This window comes from Leptonychotes weddellii, chromosome 9 (genome assembly GCF_054177405.1).
Source record: "Leptonychotes weddellii isolate Sample4059 chromosome 9, ASM5417740v2, whole genome shotgun sequence".
In the NCBI taxonomy this organism is placed as follows: Eukaryota; Metazoa; Chordata; class Mammalia; order Carnivora; family Phocidae; genus Leptonychotes; species Leptonychotes weddellii.
The window spans coordinates 85,843,108-85,853,789 of NC_138377.1; the positions used below are offsets into that span (position 1 = coordinate 85,843,108).

Here is a 10,682-nt window from a genome sequence, read left to right on the forward strand (position 1 = left end):
AAATATAATGTCAACTCAGTTGCCTGTATCAGAAGAAGCAGAGGTTGAGTAATCCAAAAGTAATATATATTTGTCTTTTGGATGCTTTTGCCCTTAAATTTGACTGTGGGTGAGTCCAATGTCTAGGGAATTCATGTCAAAATAATGAAGCTATATTATAAAGATCTCAAATCAGGAAGCTGATGAGCTCAATTATTCTCCCTTTTTTTCCCCCCAGGTTGAAAGAAGCAAATAAAGCTGAGCTCCAGTTTTCTTTGGTAGATTAGAATATTGAACACAGATGTTAAATCACGGGTCTGGGAAGAATTCAGTAGCAGATTAGAAGATGCTGAAATAAGGACTTTTAGATCTCTATTGGGTTATGTGATTAGAGTTTAAAAAAAAAAGAAATGGGGGAAACAAAAAAAGGAAGATAGATTATATTATAGAAAAAAAAAACATTTAGAGGAAACACTGCAGAAATTCTATAAAGAGAACAGAGAATGACATCTGGCCAAGTGTTATGCTGGCCTGAAATATACCTATCAAGTTCTGCATATTGCATGCCATAGGAATTGAAGGAAATGCAATAATAGGCTAGTGAAGTAAAAACCAGTGTTTTTGAAAATTAGGGCATTCTGGGGTGCTTGGGTTGTGCAGTCAGTTAAGTGTCCAACTCTTGGTTTCAGCTTGGGTTGTGATCTAGGGGTCATGTCTTGGGATTGTGAGATTGAGACCTACATCAGGCTCAGCGCTGAGTGCAGAGTCTGCTTGGGATTCTCTCTCCCTCTCCCTCTGCCCCCCCCCTTCAAATAAATAAATCTTTAAAAGAAAGAAGGAGGGCACCTGGGTGGCTCAGTCGTTAGGCGGCTGCCTTCGACTCAGGTCATGATCCCAGTGTCCTGGGATCGAGCCCCGCATCGGGCTCCCTGCTCAGAGGGAATCCTGCTTCTCCCTCTCCTATTTCCCCTGCTTGTGTTCCTTCTCTCGCTGTGTCTCTCTCTGTCAAATAAATAAATAAAATCTTTAAAAAAAAATTAAAAAAATAAAAGAAAGAAGGAAAGGAAGGAAGGAAGGAAGAAAAAGAAAGAGAGAGAAAATGAGGACATTTCTTGTGCCGTGGTATGTAAGAAATGCATATGAACATGATATTTAAAAACATCATTTGAATCATTTTTTTTTACCATATGCATCTTTTATCTACTACCCAACAGCCACAAACTTGAAGATTGACACCTTGAATTTGAAAATATATAGAATTTGACAGTAATAGCAAATGTTTCTTCTAATGATAAGTACCTAACACTTTACCTAGCTAGCTTAGTTTTCCACAAAATTTCTAAACTGAAAGACAGCTTGCTTTGTTTATCTTCTCCAACTAGACTGTACATGCCTTAAGGCCAATTACTGTGTCATAGTTGTTTATATCCATCACAGGCTGTAAAGAAAATACTTTATACGAAATAGGTGCATATTTTTTTAATGAAGGCATGAATACAGAGTGTGCGAATATCTCTAGTTAGGTCTGGATGCCCCAGCTAACAAGAACGTAGCAATCTTATCACTTCAGCCATTTTAATGCCTCATCAAATTACCTCTGCCATGTTGATTGTGTGATCTGCAAGGCACAATTAGAGCTATTGTAATTTATTTCATTTGTATTCCATCTTGTTTATAGAAAAGGCACCAAAATTGCTCTGTTCACTGTACCACCCTGGGTTTTTTTTTTATTATTATTTTTAATCCTAACCATTTTCTTTTCTTTTTTTTTTTTAAGATTTTTTTATTTATTCATTTGAGAAAGAGAGAGCGAGCATGAGCAAGGGGGAGGGTCAGAGGGAGAAGCAGACTCCCCGCTGAGCAGGGAGCCAGATCCGAGGCTCGATTCTGGGACCCTGGGATCATGACCTCAGCCGAAGGCAGACAGACGCTTAACTGACTGAGCCACCCAGGCACCCCTAATCCTAACCATTTTCAATGTGCTGTGCCACGTACGTCTAGTTTTTCTTTCATAGTGTCATGTTTTGGTAAAACTTTCTTTGCCTCTGTAAGTGTATTGATCTCGCTTAACTATGTCATACTATCTTTGTTGTAAAAATATGTCACAAGGCATAGCCCTTAATATTTCTAACTGTATTTTATTTTATTTTTTAAAGATTTTATTTATTTGAGAGAGAGCACAAGCAGGGGTAGGGGCAGAGGGAGAGGGAGAAGCAGGCTCCCCACTGAGCAGGGAGCCCGATGCGGGGCTCGATCCCAGGACCCTGAGATCATGACCAAAGGCAAATGCTTAAGTGACTGAGCCACCCAGGCATGGCTCTAACTATATTTTAACAAAGGGAATTGGTTTCCTGGCATGTAGCTAGCCAGGTCTTTAAAAGATGACTCTATCTTTTTTCCATTTCTTAACAATCATATAGATGATCATTCAGAGAAGCTAATATTTAGCTATAAAAGCTAACATTCATTCATGCTTACTATCTTCCTGGCACTATGCTTGGCACTTTAACTGCTTTTGTCTTATTTATTTTTTTATTTAAAAATTTAACTATATGCACATATAATTTTGTATAAATTTGTAGGTGTGCTGATCCCATACGTGGTGGGAAGAGTGTGAGGGTAGGGGAGCTTCCCCGTCAGCTGAAGGCAAGAGAGAGGAAGTTAGGAAACCACTTAAAGAGTGTAATATGTGTCTCCCACAGTTTGGGAGACACAGAAGCCTGGTGTCAGAATTATCCCTGAAAAATCTAAGGGATGAGAGCTTAGAGGAAGTGGTCAGTGGTTGTCGTTTGGGAAGTAGCTGCCCTTTTAGAGTGTGTCACAGTGCCAGCAGCTGTGATGTTTCCCAAGGACCAGATCTAGGTGGATGACGTGGGGCGAAAGTCAGCCTGGCGTGGTCTTAGTTCCCGTCGGAGGGGAAGCCTCAGGAGCAGAAGGCCAAAAGTGGATACCTCGGGGTATGGAAGAAATCACAAATGACTAGCTGGACTAGAGTTTGCAATACCCAGCAGCAGTAGTGGTAATGCTGGTTGCAGGGTTTGCAAAATCACCCCAACACCTTCTAGGAGAGGAAAAACCAGGTTTACGCATCTGCCAAGCCTAACAGGAGCCCATAGCATCCAGCATCAGTTAAGTGAGAATTGTTCTACCTGCTTTCCTCTCCTTCCTCTCTGCGGTCCAGTTTTGGTGAGCTATAAAATGGTGGGAGGAGCCTCAGAGGGGTAACGGAAGGGAAGAGAAGTGATTCATACTCTCTTCCCTGACTTCTGGCTTCTCTGACTGCAGGCTGCTCTGGGTGCTGCAGATCTGAGCCAGATGTGGGGAGGAGAAGCCTAAAATATAAATGAAGTCCATAATTTAAAAAAAATATATTTTATTTATTTATTTTGAGAGAGAGAGGGAGCATGGCGGGGAGGGGCAGAGGGAGAGGGAGAGAAAGTCTTAAGCAGACTCCCCGCTGAGCACGGATCCCATCCCCAACCTGGGCTGGATCTCTCGACCCTGAGATCACGACCTGAGCTGAAACCAAGAGCTGGTGGCTTAACCAACTGCATCACCCAGGTGCCCCTGAAGTCCATAATTTTGATTGTTACATGGGAATGGAATTTTTTTTTGTTATTTTTTAAATTGAGACATAATTGCCGTAACATTGTGCTAGTTTCCGGTATACAACATAATGATTCAATATATGTATACATTGCAAAATGATCACCACAGTAAGTCTAGTTAACATCTATCACTACCATAGTTAACAAACTTTTTTTCTTGTGGTGAGATCTACTTCTGTCAACAAAAGTTTATTGCTATCAACAAGGAAAATAATCTCTAAGCAGTACCAAGTGGCTTCCGTCATTTCCCTATTTTTTGTTCAAACTCAACATCTGCCATAAAAGAAAAGTCACTTTTTGTCCTTTCCTTCTTTCCTTAATAGAAATGTACTTGGATAAGTTAGAAATCTAAATTGTATACTAGCTTTTAAATAATTTATTATCCTGTTTCTATTACATGAAATTAGGCAGAAAATGTAGATTTGTAGTTTATTTTTATTTAAAGATCATAAACCATTTTATTTTTTTGTTGTACTTCTCTGTTCTTCCAAACTATCTACATGGGGCCCATATTAAATCATCAGAAAAATAAGGTACTATAATTTTTTTACCCTGCCTCTTCCTCAAGCTATATCATCTATTCTTTCTTTTGCTGCTAGACTTGGAAAAGGAGCCCACACCCATTACTTTCACTTTTTCACTGCCCACTCACTGTAATCCTTCCAATTCTAGTTCACCTCTCTAATGAAACTGCTCTTCAAAGGCCACTGTTTTCTAGTCTTAAGCCTCAAAGGCTCTTTCTTAGGCTTTATCTTTATGGATCACATTTGTGACAGTGCTTAATACACAGTGCTTAGTAAACAACCAGTTCTGAATGTATTTTAGTTCTATTCCCACAAGGATTTGTTCAATGGTACTGATTAAATTAATAAATACATAGTATTCTTTATCTGCATAAAAGATTGCATCAAATGAAAACTTAAGCAGTCCAGTTGTATCTGGTTTACCTACTGCTAATACAACACAATGAATTACCAAAGTCTTTTTCAGTCATACCCAGGGTAGGGAACCAAATATTTTAGAAATTCAACTCTCCTTTGTTGTTGTTCATTGCCATGCTTAGTAATATAATTATTTATCTAAAATATAAGATAAATAAGTTCTGGGGATGTAATGTACATCTTGGTGACTATTTAACAATATGATATTGTACTTTTGAAAGTTTCCAAGAGAGCTGATCTTAAAATTTCTCATCACAAGAAAAAAGGTTGTAACTATGTGAGGTGATAGATGTTAACTAAACTTAACTGTGGTGATCATTTCACAATATATACATATATCAGATCTTTATGTTGTACACCTAAAAGGAATAGTTATATGTCCATTACACCTCAATGAAACTGGAAAAGATATCGTTTCCTGGCAGGAAAATGACTAGATCAGCTTGGGAATAAGCAGTGGGATCCCTGTCCTTGCTCTATGAGAAATTAAGCTAGCAGCCAAATGAAACTTAGAGTGGGGAATATAAGAAGCTGTTCATTGAATTAAGTTGTCTCCAGATCACAAGCCACTGGTCTCTTGTCTCAGTTTTTATTCTCTATCCTTCCCCCAAGTTTATTGTCTGGAATGGCCTCTGGTGAGAGAATCTGTATCTATTCCCTAATTTTGAATGCCCCATTCTTTACCAGCTCTTCCCCCCAACCCAACAGCCTGGATCGCTGTTTCCAATTTCCTTCACTGGCAGCCCTTGGGCACTCCTACCTGATGCTGCAAGAGGAAGTAAAAGTTGTTAAACCCTGAGTAGGAAATAGCCTCAGCTCTGTTATCTGAATTTAGGCTTATGGGAATGAAACCAATCAATATTTATTAAATGCCTACTTTGTGCCAGACATTTGAAAAATAACGGCTTTATTGAGATACGTCACATGCCATAAAATTCACACTTTTCATTTCATTTTATTTTACTTATTTGGGTTTTTACTATTTATTTATGACAAATATTCCACATCCGTGATCCTCTCCAGTCAGAAGTTCTTTGAAATGATGCTATTGGCCTTGGCTAGTAAGAGGATGGACTTGTCTGATTCTCCCATCCTGGTAATGGCCCCACAGATAGCTTACGTTTTAAACTGGCTGTTGAACCTGTCTGTCACCTTGTCAACCTCGCCACCTTCATCTGAATGGACACGTGGTCCCGGGCGCCAATGTTGCAGTAGCTGGCTGAACATTTCTGCTGCAGGTATAGGTCCACAAACTCGCCAACATTGTTCTGCATGTGGAGAGCGTGCCAGCTGCCACCGCAAATTCACCCTTTTAAAGTGTACAATTTGGTAGGGTTTAGTATATTCCTAGAGTTGTACGATCATCACCGTGATCTAATTTTAGCATATTTCATCACCCCAAAAAGAGACCTCATACTCATTAGCATACACTTACCATTCTCCCTTCCCTGGAAACCACTCCTCCATTTTCTGTTTATATGAATTTGCCTATTCTGGACATTTCATGTAAATGGAATAATATATAGCCTTTTGTGTCTGGCTTCTTTAACTTAGCCTGATATTTCTAATGTTCATCTGTGTTGTGTGTATCAGTAATTCATTTCTTTTTATAGCATAGTAATATTCCATTGTGTGGATATATCACATTTATATATGGATTCATTAGTTAATGGACAATTGGGTTGTTTCCATTTTTTAGCTATTATGATTACTGCTACTCTGAACATTTGTGGACAGATTTTTCTGGGGACATAAGTTTTCACTTCTCTTCAGTGTATATCTAGGAATGAAAATACTGATTGGTATAGTAACTATATTTAACTTTTGAGGAATTGCCAAACTGTTTTCTAAAGTGGCTACACCATTTTATATTTTAACAGCACGGTATGAGCCTTCCAATTTCCTCATATCCTTGCCAATAGTTGTTATTGTCCATCTTTTTTATTATAGCCTTCCTAGTGAGTGTGAAATGGTATTTTGTGGTTTTGATTTGCCTCTGCTGATGATGAATGATGTTAAACATCAACATGTGCTTGTTGACCATTTGTTTGTCTTTGTCAGAGAAATGTCCATTCAAGGCCTTTGCCCATTCCTTAATTGTGTTGTCTTTTTGTTGTTGAGTTGTAAATGTTCTTTATATATTTTAGATGCTAAGCCTTTATCAGATATGTGATTTGTAAATCACATATTTGTAAATACTTTCTCCCATTCTTTAGGTTGTGTTCCCACTTTCTTGATGGTGTTATTTGAAGCACAAAAGTTTTTCATTTTGATGTCTAGTTTATCTATTTGTTCTTTTCTTGCTTGTGCTTTTGGTATCATATCTGAGAAACCATTGCCTAATCCAAGGTCGTGAAGATTTACTTCTATGCTTTTTTCCTAATAGTTTTATAGTTTTAGTTCTTATATTTAGGTCTATGATCCATTTTGAATTAATTTTTATATATTTTGTGAGGGAGGGGTCTAACTTTATTATTGATCATGGATATCCATTGGTCCCAGCATCATTTCTTAAAATGATGATCCTTTCCCATTGAATTATATTGGACCCTTGTTGAAAATCAATTGACCATAAATAGAGGTGTTTTGTAACTATATATTGATCTGTGTGCCTATCTTTATACCACAAATACATTGTCTTCATTTGTGTAGCTGTGTAATAAGTTCTGAAAATGGAAAGTGTGAATCCTTCAACTTTGTGCTTTTTTTCAAGATTATTTTGGCTACTCGGGATTCCTTGTATTTCCATATGAATTTTAAGATCAGTTTGTCAATTTCTGAAAAAAAAAACAAAACTAGCTGGGACTTTGATAGTGACTGTTGAATCTGTAGATCACTCTGGGGAAGAATATTGCCATCTTGATAATATTAAGTCTTCCAACTCATTAATGTGAGATGTCTCTCCATTTATTTAGATCTTATTTAATTTCTTTCAATAATGCTTTATAATTTCCATTGTACAAGTCTTGCTCTTTTGTTAAATTTATTCCTAAGTATTAAATCCCTTTTAATGCTATTGTAAATGGAATTGTTTTCTTAATTTCCATTTCAGATTGTTCATTGCTAGTATATAGAAATATAATTGATTTTTCTATATTGATCTTGTGGTCTGCAAATTTGCTGAATTCTTTTCTTAGTTCTAATAGCACATTGTGTGAATTCCTTAGCATTTTCTATGTACAAGATTGTGTACAAATATACAAGCTTTATATTTTCCAAATTTCCTTCTGCTATTGATTTCTAATTTTATTCCATTGTTGTTGGAGAACACACTTTGTATGATTCCAATCCTTTTAAATTTAAGGTTTGTTTTATGGCCTAACATAAAATCTTTCCTTGAGAATGTTTCCTGTGCACTTTAGAAGAATGTGTATTCTCCTTTTTTTTCCCTTATAGTTAACATCAGTGTGTGTGTGTGTCTTATAGAAGAAAGATAAGGGCAGATACAAAGCTCTTGGTTCTTAGCAATAAGAGTTCAGATTGCAAGCAACATATCCAAGTATTTAAATAATCACTAGTTTGTGTAAGAACAGAAAACTGCTACAGTCCAGCCAAAGTCAGTAAAAAGAAGAATTCTATACTAACTCATGAAGACAAAGGTTATAGATGTGAAGGAGGAACAGTGGTTTTATTTGGATCTGGATGTTGTATGGCATGGCACATACCAAAAATTGCTTTTCTGGAGTGAAATACATGAGATTTATTTCTAGAGTGAAATATACTGGATTTTGAACCTCCAGAAACATCGTCTAAGATGATATTAGAGGTATGAGTAAAGGGGTTAATATTCTTCAGATCCATCACAACTGTCAGAATGAAAACAACTTGCATATGATTAAATAATAATGCTTACAAGTAGCCATTGCTTCGCTAAGATTGAGGATGATATGAAAGCCTCATAATTTTGTCTGATTGGGGAACTCCTTTTCTTTTTCTTTTTCTTTTTTTAAGATTTTATTTATTTATTTGGGAGAGAGAGAGTGAGAGAGCATGAGAGGGGGGAGGGTCAGAGGGAGAAGAAGACTCCCCACTGAGCAAGGAGCCCGATGTGGGACTTGATCCTGGGACTCCAGGATCATGACCTGAGCTGAAGGCGGTTGCTTAACTGACTGAGCCACCCAGGTTCCCTGGGGTACCCATTTTCAATTCTGACTGTAACCAGGAAGTGATACTTTTGACCCAGGGGAATGTTGTCTATAACATGTGTATAACTAGGGTAGGGTTGCCTGATATAATACTATAACCCTCCAACCTCACATGCTCCTCTTCCTGCCACATACCATGTTCTGGTACTCTCAGTAGGTGATGTGACCCACTTCTGAATACCAGAACCTTCTCATGTTTCAGAAAGCAGGCCAGAAGGACAGGAATTCTGCAAGAAGAACTTCTGTGCCAAGGAGAGGGGAGAGGGCAAGAAAGCCAGGACTCCTGCCACTGAGAAATGGAAATTGGCTTAGTTTTTCATTTGTTTCTGCATGGGGGGAAAGATGATATAGAAGAGCCAACTAAGACAAGCCTTGTAAGTATAAAAAGAGAGAATTCATGCTGCATGTGTGTGTGTGTGACCTTACTGCATCATATCATCATATGATGAGCACTATGGCAGGTGGTCCTAAAAGACTCCTAGAATTTGGCCAATCAGTCTTTTCATGGATTAGGGAGACTAGTGAAGCATGGCTTCCTGAGAGGCCTTCTCCCCAGCTGCTCAATCAATGTTTTATCTTTTATATACTTTTTGCCTTAGATATTATCTTGAATGAACATAAAGTGCCGCTCCTCCCCAGGAGTTTGTTGTATAAATTTGGGAATGGTAAACATAGATGCCTTCCTAGAAATACAAAGCCATACAATCACACAGCTGGAAGAAACCTCTGATAACTTCTAATGAAAGCCAATGGTCTCATTATCAGGTCTAGAGATAAGGAGCCTCAGGCCCAGAGAAGTTACATTATTTCCACAAGGGCATCCAGATACTTAATGGTGGGAACAAGGGTGCAGTTTACTGTAGCAGATGTAGAGCTGCCTACCATTCAGTATTTTATTACAAGTAAGAACTGTATAAACCAGTCACACCCTAGCTCAGCTGGCTCATAAATACAATACCAAGAAGGAATAAACTACACTAAAAGTCAAAAGGAACAAAAGTGTCCTCAAATGGCATTGCAGAACCAGTCTATTTTCATGACATAGCTCTCTCATCTTTATCTGAATTGGTATTTAACTTGCGGGCGCCTGGGTGGCTCAGTTGGTTAAGCGACTGCCTTCGGCTCAGGTCATGATCCTGGAGTCCCGGGATCGAGTCCCGCATCGGGCTCCCTGCTCGGCAGGGAGTCTGCTTCTCCCTCTGACCCTCCTCCCTCTCATGCTCTCTGTCTCTCATTCTCTCTGTCTCAAATAAATAAATTAAAAAAAAAAAAAATCTTAACTTGCAAAACTGTCTCTATGTTATCCTAGGAAGTGTGAAATTCCCAAGGGCTTCTGTAATGTGCAACATGCCTAGACAGAAGTAAGCTATGGGTGCCTGGGTGGCTCAGTTGGTTAAGCATCTGACTCTTGATTTCAGCTCAGCTCATTATCTCAGGGTTGTGGGGTCAAGCCCCATGTCGAGCTCTACGCTGGGTGTGGAGCCTGCTTGGGATTCTCTCTCTCCCTCTGCCCTGCCCCCTTAAAAAAAAGAAAAAGAAAAAGAAAGAAAAAAAGAAGCTATTTTAAGAGAGGATTTTGTTAACAATGATGTTTATCTGTTTCTTTCTTCCAATCTGGGTATTGGAATCATTATTGTAAAACCCAGGTCGGGCCACCTAGCCCAGTGAAGGCTAGTTAACTCGGGATTTTATGAAACTAGTGGTAAATGTGTTGAAAATGACTAAATAGTATAACACTGGAATGAGAACCAGCTTCCTTTTAATATATTTTAAAATACATACCAGAACTGAAAATACCATAAAGCAATGGTTAACTTTTTGGAACTTTTTGAGAAGCTGATGAAAATTATTGGCAGGTCTTCCAGAAAATGTTATATATACAAGAAATTTTAGTTATAGTTCACAGAAGCGACATAGACCCCAAAGTCTATCAATGAACCCAAGATAAGGACCTTGCCATATAATTACTTCTGATACAATCTTTCAGGGCCTCCTCCAGCCATGTTGGT

At 38.3% G+C, this 10,682-nt stretch overlaps 1 pseudogene; it reads right to left on the bottom strand.

The window, feature by feature from the left end:
* Positions 1-5,551: 5,551 nt before the first annotated feature.
* Positions 5,552-5,802, bottom strand: LOC102733870 (small ribosomal subunit protein eS21 pseudogene; annotated as a pseudogene).
* Positions 5,803-10,682: the final 4,880 nt, after the last annotated feature.